The sequence below is a fragment of the Callorhinchus milii genome, unplaced genomic scaffold, assembly GCF_018977255.1.
Source record: "Callorhinchus milii isolate IMCB2004 unplaced genomic scaffold, IMCB_Cmil_1.0 Scaffold2, whole genome shotgun sequence".
NCBI lineage: Eukaryota > Metazoa > Chordata > Chondrichthyes > Chimaeriformes > Callorhinchidae > Callorhinchus > Callorhinchus milii.
In genome coordinates, this window is record NW_024704743.1 from 46,796,085 (window position 1) to 46,808,267 (window position 12,183).

The window sequence follows — 12,183 nt, forward strand, 5'->3', positions numbered from 1 at the left end:
TTCCTGTTGTTTCATACTTTAACACAAGTACATTAACCGGAGAATCTGTACAATCCTTCTTTTGGTTAATCATGGCTCACCTGCAGAGGAATAGATTGTGATGGTGAATGAGGATGATCGTATAATGGAAATGAAAGAGATGGCCTTCTTTGATGGGGGCTGAACCAGTTCTGTTACCAGATGTCTTTGCTGCTGTGAACGGTCAATATTTCCATTCTCGGTGACCAAACAACTTGTGCATATGTGGAGCCATTACTAGATATGTATCATTACTCATGATATCATCATGTTTGTAGGCAATGATGGCTCATGGACCCCCATTGCATGTGCACGCGCAGAGATTTGCTCAAACATTTGCCCAACCAGCATTCTGTAAAATGGTGGAAGGATTCAAGGTTGGCGTTCCTGAAGGTGGCTGAAGGCTGGCTCACTGATGGTGGGGCTTATAGAATAATTACTGTAAAATGCTTCCAGAGAGACCTCCGGTGGATACACGTTGATACTACAGGGTTAGGCTCAGTTGGTTAGAACTTTCACTTCTGGGCAGAAGGTGGTGCTTTCTGGGCCCATATTGTGAATTGAGCTCAACCTCGGTTGATCTCTGTAAGGGTGTCCTGCATGGGAGAAGATCATATATTTTGGATGAAATGTTAAAATGAGGTATTGGTGTATTTTATGTGGATGTTTAAGATCCTAATACTATTGGAGGAAAAGTAAATAAAATGTATCCCGGCCAACAACATACAAAATAATCACTCAGTCACCTCATGGCTGCTTGTAGGGCTTTGCTGGTGCAAATACTGCTCAATTTACCTAGAAAACCAGTTTTGACAGTTACTACTTTTGTGTGATGAGAGGCACAATGAAAATCCAAATTGTATCCATCTTTAATGAGAGCATCCAAGTACGCTTCATTAAACATGAAAGTCCACATTTCATGTTTTTAGAAATTTTGCTCAAGGCTACCTGAAGTAAAATGAATGACAAACTGTATATCATGTAATATTAGAACATGTTTGTAATCCATTATATCAACAGCAAGTGTTCACTCAATTGCAAACCTCTTGAGATGAGAATAAAATGTGCATTAAAAAATAGCTAGGCTGGAAAAATAATTTGCTTTAACTCAGCACAAAATTTTAGCTTGTACAAAACCATAACTGATGTGGCTAGAATAAGATAAGCAACTTACAAGCTGCGGGATGCTAAATAGATTTAAGCTGCATTTCCAAGTTTTAACTTAAAAGTTTATCCAATGAAACTACTTTTTGATGATCAAATTCTCCTCAGGTGACTTTTCAGGATGTTTCATCCATGTAAAAACTCACGTTGCTGATGGCAGAAATTGTTTGCTGTGAATAAATCACTGTAAATTTCTACAAACAGCTTGGAAAAGGTGACCTGGTCTAAAATAATTCACTCGGGAAGCTTTCTCTCTGCTCTTGTCTGTGAGAATGGGTTAAGAAGTTGTTTTGGTGCACAGAAGTTGATCCTGAGACTGAATAAATACATTCATGACCCATGTGTAACTTTGGGATCAAAGATAAGATTGCAGTATTGATGTTTGCCCAAGGTTATTAAAAATATAACAGTTGATATTTATTTTCTATAATCAGTTGATTGATGTGTGAATTTTAATTTTGCAGTATTTTTTCTTGGATATTATTTTCTTGACTAAACAACGAAAATTCCGAGCAGAAAAATAATAAAAATAAATTGGTCTTTTCAATCCACAAGTGTTTGTGGGACACTGCTGTGCGCAATTGGCTGCCGTGTTTCGCCCACAAAATCTACAGTCATTCACTTTGCAGTATATTATGTGAAGCACTTTGGGACATCTAGAAGACGTGATAAGGCTATTTCAAATGCAAGGATTATTAAGGTGTTTTATGACTTAACTCCTCATTAGAAAGATGCAAGTACTATATAACCTCATTAGCACTTCTGGACTGGAATAGATTATTTCCAGACCAGGTGGAAAATGGTCTAAAAGGCTAAGACAAGGTGGAATTTCAGACTTCAGAAGTATGGAATGATTGAGCTGAGAGAAGTTATCCGACATGGAGCATTCAAAAAAACAGGAAGAAATAAACCAAGGAATTATAAACCAGTCAGTTTAATATTAAGCGGGGTCTCCTTGGAGCTAAACTGGCTTCTAGTTGACATGCCTGGCAATGCAATGTCGGAATTGAGCCAACTCTCTGTGGCGATCTTTGTAGTCTAGTTCCTGAGCCAGGCAGGTCCGTAGTATTCCAGGGCACTGCTGATGACAGCGCAGCCAGCCTGTTTTTTTAATCCAATGCCCACCCTGGGTTAAAGTGGTCTTTATGTAAGGGTAGCTTCTGAGTAAGGGTTCGTTGATTCAATGACCGGGCCCCAAACTTTTTTTTAAAAAATTCACTGGCCAAAAATTTCCCTGGGCCCTTGAGTAGACTCCCGCTGGAGTCCTAGTGCATTAACCAACACCGCCTTACTGGTGAGGTGGGAAACTGTGGATATCACGTGGGCTGCTCTGTGTGGCATTGGTAAATTCTCTTAGAGTCTAGCGGGAGACTACATACAGGCCTGCAGAAATTGGTAATGCATTATTGGTAATTACACTTAAATTCACTTAGAACTGGCCACTGAAAAGGGTGTCAGTACACTGACAGGGCTAAAAAAACAGTGGCCACTGGTTACATTAGACAGGTGGTTGCTAAATAGAGGTGGTTTATTACGGAAAATGAGTCGGGACTGTGCCAGGGTGGTTGTTGACAGCAGGTAATTGCTGAATAGAAATGGTTGCCTTAACAGGTTTCACTGTATATGCATTTTCAGAAAGCATTTGTTGAAGTGTCATGTAAAAGATGATTAGCTAAAATTAAAGCACATGTGGGAAGGAATTCCACCTGGGTCGAGATTTATCCTAATTACGTAGCATTTTAGAGTATCCAGCTAGTCCACGTCAATGTTTATACTTCACACAAGCATCCTATTCCCCTCTCCTGCACCACTACATAAGCTTCATACAGTTCATCTTGGAACAGTAAGTTGACTATGTAAGCCACCTGCTTCCTCAGGTAACACACATCCCAATTGGACATTCATAGCATTGCACCTCGATCCATTCAGCCTTCTATTGAGATACCAGACAGGATAGCCATCATCAAGAAGAAACAGCATTGATATTATCAACTGATCAATATCATCTGACTGACACAATTGCTTTCAGGCACAAGGGCTTATAAGTTCTCTTGAGAAATGTCAACTTGATCAAACCATGAACTGCAGTGATCTGCATGATCCAGCATGGGATGGTGATTGTGCAGATTCAGCTGGTATAATTCTGGGGAGTGTATTGTGCCACATTGAAGGGCTGCCACCTACATCTCGGTTGTGTATTTTCAACATCCCTAATGTTCTCCAAACAGTACTGCGAGTTATTGGGTGACATTGATCCTAACGTCTCTCTGCAGGGCAGTGTGAATTTATAAATGGAATCATTGGCAATGTTTCTGAATCATTAGGTGCTGTCCGCTATCACCCTTCTGTCAGCATTCTCAATCCTTCTGTGAACAGAGATGAAAGACGGCAGTCATGTCTGGATCTCAGAGAGTTAACTCACACAAGGCATGTCAGGTATTGTTACTTTTCATTGAGTCCTAACCTTTACAGTTTCACATTGCAGTGTCATATAAGCAAGGAAAACCTAACTTTAATGATGTGGGCAGTCAATACTACTCCATATTTATATAAAACTGATACTGGCTTTGCCTTTGCGGTTTTGAGCTTTAGTGAAACATGTCATAATGTGCACTCTTCACTGACGCAGCTGTGACCTTTGGATGCATGTGCACATGGCAGGCTGCTTAATAAATGTGTAATCATCAGATGGAGTCTGGAGAGGGCCAGTAGCAAAAATGTTAATAGCAGTGAAAAGGACATTGGTTCTCATTGTAGACTAAGTTCAAAATCTTCCTTCAAATCTCGACATTTGTCAATATTGACTTGCCTGCTGAGTCACAAGCATATGCACTGTGGTCCTTAACTAATTTGCTCTATTTATGGAGCATCCAGAAACTAGCAAAATGTTAAATTCACGCTTTGAAGTTGTTTGTTGAATTCAGAAAGTCTGAACGTTTGTTATTTCTTGAAAGAACTTACAAAAAAGCAGCTACAGAGTAACGGCTGTATTTGAAAATTTGACAAATTCTAGATGTTCAGAAATGCTATGTAAAAAAAGAAAATATAGACAGCTGGAATTTCTCCCTACATATCTTTATGGGCTCAATGGACTTCTTCTGTGCTGTATATTTCTATGGTTCTAAGAATGTTAACAAGAATGTTCAATACAATATTCAGTAAAATTCTCTGCTCCATAGAAAATTCTGCTATTTAATGCATCCTAATACTTATTTCTATAATAAAAGCTGTTCCTTAGCATATTTGATTATTTGTAAGAAGTTGTCAATTTTACAAAATTCCTGTGAAAATCTTCAGCAGTATAATTCCTATTGAAATTTTATATTCTTAAAGACACAGCAGTTGACGTTTACTTTCTATAATCAGTTAATTGATTTGTGAGTTTTAATTTTGCAGTATTTTTTATTTTTATTGGATATTATTTTCTTGGCTAAACAATGGAAATCCTGAGCAGAAAAACAATAATAATAATAAATTGGTCACTTCAATCCACAACTGCTTATCAGACACTGCTATTCATAATCGGCTGCCGCATTTCACCCACAAAATATAGTCAATTCACTTCACAGTATATTCTGTGACGCGCTTTGCAACGTCTTAAAGACGTGATAAGGCGCGATATCAAATGCAAGGATTAATATTAGGATTATTATTAAAACCAGATCGACATCAGCTGTGAAGTAAAGCAATGTAGTGCCCAGTATCAGCATAGAACTATGAGCTCAAAGGCCCGACATTAACCCACAACCTTCTGACTCAGATGGGAGATTGCTAATAGCTAAACTGACATGATAGAAAGGTCAAAGATGTCTTAAAGGAGGAATGGGCTGCAGTCAATTTGTTGATGCAAATAAGGGTGATTCAATAACTTACATCATAAATCAAGTTCTACCAGCTAAAACCTCATAGCTTGCCATTGAGAACACTGCCTCGTAAGCTTTCCCACTGCTTGTCCAACTAGGACCATCCTGGCCATTAGAGATTTGTTAATTGGAGCTGAGTGGAAACAGTCCCTGCCCCCAGCGGCTTGTCAGCCCTTCCAAGTCCTGCCAATGAGCTTTGGAGCCAGTTCTGCTCCAAGGAGACCCCATCTACCTCCCCCTCCTTCAAGGAAACATCTTCACACGAACTGTTCTGAAGCTTTGGTATGCTCTTACAAACATGATGCAAATGAAATTCATAAATCACAACACTGTATATATGTGATGTGATTTCACACTGATGGGAAACATTGTGCACAAATAACTACCAGAACAACATGAGAGAATCAACAGTTAAGACTTCATATGCAATTTTAGTTTTTAACAGCACTAAGTGCGGTTTGTAAAACTGCTATTTGATGTTCGGAGACAGTTAAAAGCAGGTAGTTTTACTCCACTCCGAGTCATAGTACATAAGAAGTTATTTAACCATGACCCCAGTCACGATTTGTTCACTGAGTGCTATTGCTTTAGTGGAGGGTTCAAAGGTCTGATTATGGAAATTGCAGCTGACACTATATTACTAGAAAAAGAGAGGGATGAAACGGAAGCAAGGAGACACAGGCCTGGACTCCATGTACAGTATTTGGAACAATTTTCGGGAGGAGGAGGCTAATTGAGTTACAGGCCCAAATTATCTTATCTCAACCATACAAAGTACAGTGTTAGCAAGGGCTGAGGCTCTCCCCTATTAAGTGGCAGAGGAATTCTGTTGTTCTGATGTTCTGATTCACTTATCAACAGAGAGCCAGGCAGACAGGTGGGGAGACAACATTGCCAATGCCGCTGCAGGTGTCCCATGGTTGTTGACTTTGCCTTTATTGCACATGACTATCTTCCTTGGCGGGGTGGCTGTGGGTGGTGTGGGGGGACAGGCAAGTTGAACTGGCTCCAAGGTGACATGCCTGGCAATGGAATATCAGAATCGAGCCAGCCCTCTGTGGGAATCTTGATAGTCCGGTTCCTGAGCCAGGCAGGTCCACAGTATTCCAGGCACTGCGAATGACAGCAAAGCCAGCCTGGCTCATTGGCAGGACCTGGAAGGGCAAACCAGTCACTGAGGGCACGGAGTCATCCCACTCAGCTCCTGTTAACCCTGCAGCCAAAGCCCCAACGAGCTGGACAAGCAGTGGGAAAGCTTACAATATCAACAATGGCAGTCTATGTGTTTTTAGCTGGTATGACTCCAGCAGTACCCCAAAGCACACTCTGGAGTCCTGCCAAACTGTGCCTAATACTTTCTGGAATTAGGTAAGCAGGATGGGTCCCTCCCGGGAGAGAGTGCACATTCCATTCCAACAATCTATCTCTGAGATTTCCATGTGTAGGTGGGATGCTTGGAAATCTCAGCTTTGGTTTGGATACTCTTAAGCATGGTGATGGGTTTCTGCATGTCCCTCCAGGGAGAGAGTGCACATTCCAAAAAAAAATTATTGCTCACGTTATATTGTGGACTTCAACATGAAAGTTTCCACTCCACATTACAGGGTCATGCATTTTAAAGCACAGTACCCCGTACAGTAAATTAAAGAGTGGTAAGAAAGAGGGGAGAATTCATGTTTATAGCTCCAGTAGAGAAGCTGACACTTGGATGTAAGAATAGGTGGAGGGAATACAGGTATGTTGAAATTGGGAAGACTGTAAATAGATAAGTAAAGGGATTTAAGAGTCTTGTGCCTTAATTGTTAAAATCTAGTTTACTGCAGCCAATAAGAATCAATAAGTTTAATTGAGTGCTGGGCTTTATAAAAAGTCAATCTGGAGCAAAAAATAGCAGGAAAGTACTTTTGGTAGTCAGTTGTGTGAAGCACTCTGAGACATTCTCCCGACATGAAAGGTGCGATATAAATGTAAACTGCTGTTGTTGTTGGAATTATATTGGTCAGAAGACAGTAGAAACAGAATCAATTAATATAGAAAAACTTGAATTCAAAAATGAGGAAGTGATAATGAATCCAGAAGACATTGTATCACCTGCATTTGGTATATTATGTTTGGGTGCTGCATTTTGGAAAGAAGAGGGTGCAGAGAGGTTCACAGGATGATAGTGGTGGTGAGAGAAAATAACATAAGGATCAGATAGAATTCTTTCCATTTGAGAAAAAAANTGGTTGAGGGGTGATATGATAAAGGTGTTGAAGATAATGAAAGATTAAAGAGGATAAATAGTGAAGAACCATTTTGACTGGTAGGTGATAAAGATGAGGACAGAGATTTAAGATTATGACTAGCAGCATGAAAGGGGATGTTTGGAAGATATGAAATGACTTGTGTGAGGCTGTGGAAGCAGAGATTGTTGCGTTTAAAAGGGAATTAGGTAAGCACTTGTGGAGGAAAGGTATTAGAGGATTGGAATTACGATCGATAATAATCCTTACAATTGGTATAGCGCCTTATCAGGTCGCCAAGGTGTCTGAAACCACTTCAGAGGATATATTATAAAGTGGCATGATTGTGGATAGTTTATGGATGAATGCAGCAGCCAATTTGTGCACAACAATGTCCCACAAATACCCATGAACAATAACTTGCATTTTTATAGCGCTCTTTACACTAGGTAGCATCTTGGAGCACATTTCCTCACCCTACTAAACCCCATACCCCCATCACACCTGTCCTTGCCAGGCTCCACTGGATTGATTTCAAGATGCTTACACTAATGACAAATCACTTCATACCCTGGCTCCTCCTCTACCTCTCTGACCTGCTTTTGCCCACAAAATATACAGTCAATTCACTTTACAGTATAGGCTGTGAAGCGTTTTGAGACGTCTCAAAGATGTGATAAGGGCCTATATCAAATGTAAGGATTATTATTATTAATACCCACCTCTGCTATCTGTCCCTTTGCTCAGCTAGCTCCAGTCTTCTTCATGTTCCTCATCCCCTCTGCTCCACCATTGTTAGGCCTGGTTTCAGCCACTATGCCCCAAGACTCTGGAAGTCTCTGCCTGAATACTTGGGCCTTACCTTCACCTTGTTTGTCTTCAGATGATAATAATAATAATAATCCTTGCATTTGACACTTATCACCTATTCGAGACATTGTAAAGTGCTTCACAGAATAAATTGTAAATTGACTGAATATTTTGTGAGCGAAATGCAGCAGCCAATTGTGCACAGCAGTGTCCCACAACAATCATGAATTGAGTGACCAATTTATTATTTTTTTTGAAGGAATTATTACCCCTGGAAAAGTGATCCACCAATCGACTAACAACTGGGTTCCTACTTACTGCTAGATAAATAGAGGCATGTGGAATAAGTAACTTGCCCAACATTTCGCTCTGCCGGGAATAGAAACCAGGTCTCTCGCTTGCGAAGCGAACGCTCTAACCCCTGAGCTACAGGACTCCAGACCACACCTAAAGGCAGCGCCTAGAGTCACCTCCCCTCTCTCCCTGGCTCTGTGTCAGGCTCCACCTCTGTTAAGGCCTTGGGTAGTGGCGGAGGTGGGCAATATTTTGAACAGGTATAAAAAGGGCTCAAAAGGACTTCAATTCCGGTGTGGTGTAGCCTGCAGCTTAAAACATGACCAGCAAAGGCACATGTTCCACTCAAAGCTAAGTTCAAAAAATGAGTGTGCGTGGTCTTGCGCATTGAAAGAAAATAATTCATATCGGAAATGTCCAGCAGAGAGGGGGCACACATGAAGATGCCAACAGGTTGAGGGGGAGAATGCTGAGTTTTATATTCATTCACCAGGTGGCGCTTTACCAGGTGTCAATATTAGACACTTAATATTCTCAACAGGGTCTCACACCTTGAACACACATTATTATTATTATTATTATTATTTTTTGGCCAGTATACAGTATTTAAGATAAAATCAACTGCGTTTAGTTTGCACTTCAGCCTATTGTTTAAGGGAGGATTGATGCTTTATGACAATGTATCTGCTGTGCATGTTCCCTGTGGGTGGTGGTGGCTACAGTGCATTGTAACTCCAGCACTTGCTCTCTCCCTCCCTCCCTCCTTCTCTCTCTCCCTCCCTTCCTCCCTCCCCCTCTCTCTCTCTCCCTCCCTCCCCTCCTTCTGCTCCTATCACATGATTTGGGATCCAGGCGCTACCCAGAGCTACAGACAGACAAGTCAGTCAGTCAGACAGACAGACAGACAGCCCACACAGCACAGACAGGACAGGACAGCAAAAGCAAGGTAGGTGCAATGGCCAGTGCTTTGCTGGTGGGGCAAATAATGTGTGCAAATAAATACATATATATATTTGTTAAATGCAGATGTATGTATATATATATATATATATATCTTTTGTGTCTCTGAACATTTTGCTATTGAGTAAGCCCTGTCTGGCTGTCTGGTTGGGGAGGCTTTGCTGTGGGTGGTGGCTGGTTGCTCAGTTTTGCTGCTGCTGAGGAAACCTCTCCATCTCTCTCTCTCTCTCTCTTCCCCTCTGTAGTGTGGGCAGGGAGGCCAGGGACACACAGCTGGGTTATTGTTTTTTTAGGCTTTTATTTATTTTAAGCTATTGCAAAAAATAACAATAATGATAATAATAACAATAGCAACAATAACAATGCTGGAAAGAGGGGTTTTCAGCTGCCTGGCGGATTCCATCAGTGTCCTCCTCCCTTCTCCTCTACTCGGTTGCAGGAGGTGAGACATGAGGAGGAAAACCTCAGAGAGAGAAAATGTGGCTGGTGTGGGGGGACCTGACCTGACTCAGGCTGTGGACAGTCGCCAGCTCCCCCTCCCTCCCCCACTCCAGGCTGTATAGAGTAACTCCCTTCCTCCCCCACTCCAGGCTGTATAGAGTAGCCCCACTCCAGGCTGTATAGAGTAGCCCCACTCCAGGCTGTATAGAGTAGCCCCCTCCCTCCCCCTCTCTCTACCTCCCACAGACTGAGCTGAAACATCTCCAACCCCCAAAGCAGCCAAGCTGTCCCTAACTCACTCACTCACTCACTCACTCTGTGTCCTACCTTCTCCACCCCCACAATGCTCTTGCCACCGCCCTCTCTTTTTTTCCCCTGCAACTTTCCTCTATTTTGCTCCCCACCCTATCATTACTCCCTTATCAATCATTTATGACTGCCCTTAAATGTTTTCTTTTCTTTGTATTTTTGCTAAAAATCCAATCCATTCCTTAATTGGAAACTTGTCATTTAGTCTCCTGTCCTTTGACTTTTTTTTCTCCTTTCTTCCTCGTCATCTCCTTCATCCTCTGCCCTTTATTCTTTTCTCTCTCTCCTCTGCCTGCTAAGTTCCTTCCTTTCTGCATGTGTTGTATGGACCAGCTGTGAAAGGAATGCAAGCCCACAGATAATTGCACACCGCGAGGAAAGAAAGGGCATCGTAATGGAAATGTTGTACATTTATTATGATAATAATCCTTGCATTTACATAGCACCGTATCACATTGCTGAGATGTCTCAAAGCGTTTCACAGAATATATTGTGAAATATATTGTGAAATAAATTGACTATGCATTTTGTGGGTGAAAATAATGAAATTTGCAATGTAATGCTTGAAGTACTGCCCGTCATATCACAAAATTGACTGGGTTTGATGTATCATTGGCCGTCCTGATTTACTGAGTGTTTATTCAGTTGACATACAAATGAGAAGCTTGTGATTCCACCAAATGCATATGGAGAGGTAAGCTTTAGTGCTCAGTAAGTTGGATATTGGAAATGTACTAGATGGTAAATCCAGGGCCTTGTGCACTTAAATTACTGTATTCTATTGTTAACGTTTGTACCCTGCTTAATGATTGAGTCATAACAGGGTTGTCATATAGTTTAATTTGGAGCTAGATTTATTTTTGTTGTAAATTTCCCTGTTGAGCACAGGCTACTTTTCTGCCACTTCTGTCAGCCTGGCTCAGTTGGTAATACTCTTGCCTTTGAGTCAGAAGGATGTGGGGGCAAGCCCCACATCAGGACTTTGAACTCATATAATCCAGGTTGATTCTCCAATGCCGTGTTGGGAGTTCTGTACTTCTAATGAGATGTTAAACCAAGGTTATTGAGGTGGACTTTAAGGCTCTATGACACTGTTCTCAAAGGGAAGGGAGTTTCTGTGTGGCCTGATTGGTGCTATTGAGGTACGTTTTACTGCCAACCTACATTTTTTCACTGTATTGATGAAAACTGAACATGAGCAAATAACACATGTGGAATCCTGTAGCTCAGGGGATAGGGCACTCACCTCGCAAGCAAGAGACCTGGGTTCGATTCCCAGCAGGTCGAAATGTTGGGTAAGTTTCCTTACTCCGCGTGCCTCTGTTTATCTAGCAGTAAGTAGGAACTCGGTTGTTAGTCGATTGGCAAATTGCTTTTCCGGAGGTAAGAATTCCTTTTTTAAAAAAATTGGTCATTTCAATCTACGACTGTTTGTGGGACAGTGTTTCGCCCACAAAATATACAATCAATTTACTTTACAGTATTTTCTGTGAAGTGCTCTGAGATGTCTCGAGGATGGATTATTATTATTTTATTAGATTGTTGCAAAAAAATTAATTTCTTTTTCAACAAAAACTGGATGGCCCATTTGTGGGGGTGGGGGAGAACATTAGCGCAGAGGTCCGGGGGCCAGAAACTTCATTGTTAGTGGTTTTGTAGTGGAGGCACTGTTTATAGTGGATGCCACATAAAAATTGCATCTGCAATTTTCTATTGGCCCTGGCCTACAATCCCCCAGGAAGAATTGGCCATTTACTTGATAGATGTTTGTGGGACATTGCTGAGGACAAATTGCCTGTTGCATTTGCCTTCTGATGTGATTTATTATTATCATATAGTGTATTAATAAAACTCATTATAAAAGCAGAAACTGCAAGCTAGTTTGCAAAAGTTTTTTTGTGGAATATACCATAATTTGTAATTTTGCCATTAAATGTTTAATGAATAGAAATTATAGTATAATGCTAGCTAATCGCACTTAATATTCATCTTCAAAGAAGCTATTTCAGGCACAAGCATGAAAATACTGTTGTGTTTTACTTAAATCAGAGCTCATGATGTTCAAAATTGCAGTTAATATGGGATTGCCCATGAATGTG

General features: G+C 41.0%; 1 protein-coding gene across 2 annotated transcripts in view; it reads left to right on the forward strand.

Annotated features, from left to right (window-relative positions):
* Positions 1 to 9,295: 9,295 nt before the first annotated feature.
* The window catches only part of LOC103187492 (secernin-1), a 64,093-nt gene continuing 61,205 nt past the window's right edge, over positions 9,296 to 12,183 (forward strand). For both annotated transcript variants that reach the window (XM_042332391.1, XM_042332390.1), the window contains exon 1: positions 9,296 to 9,320. The gene's annotated coding sequence lies outside the window, so the exon portion shown is untranslated. The remainder of the gene's footprint in view (positions 9,321 to 12,183) is intronic.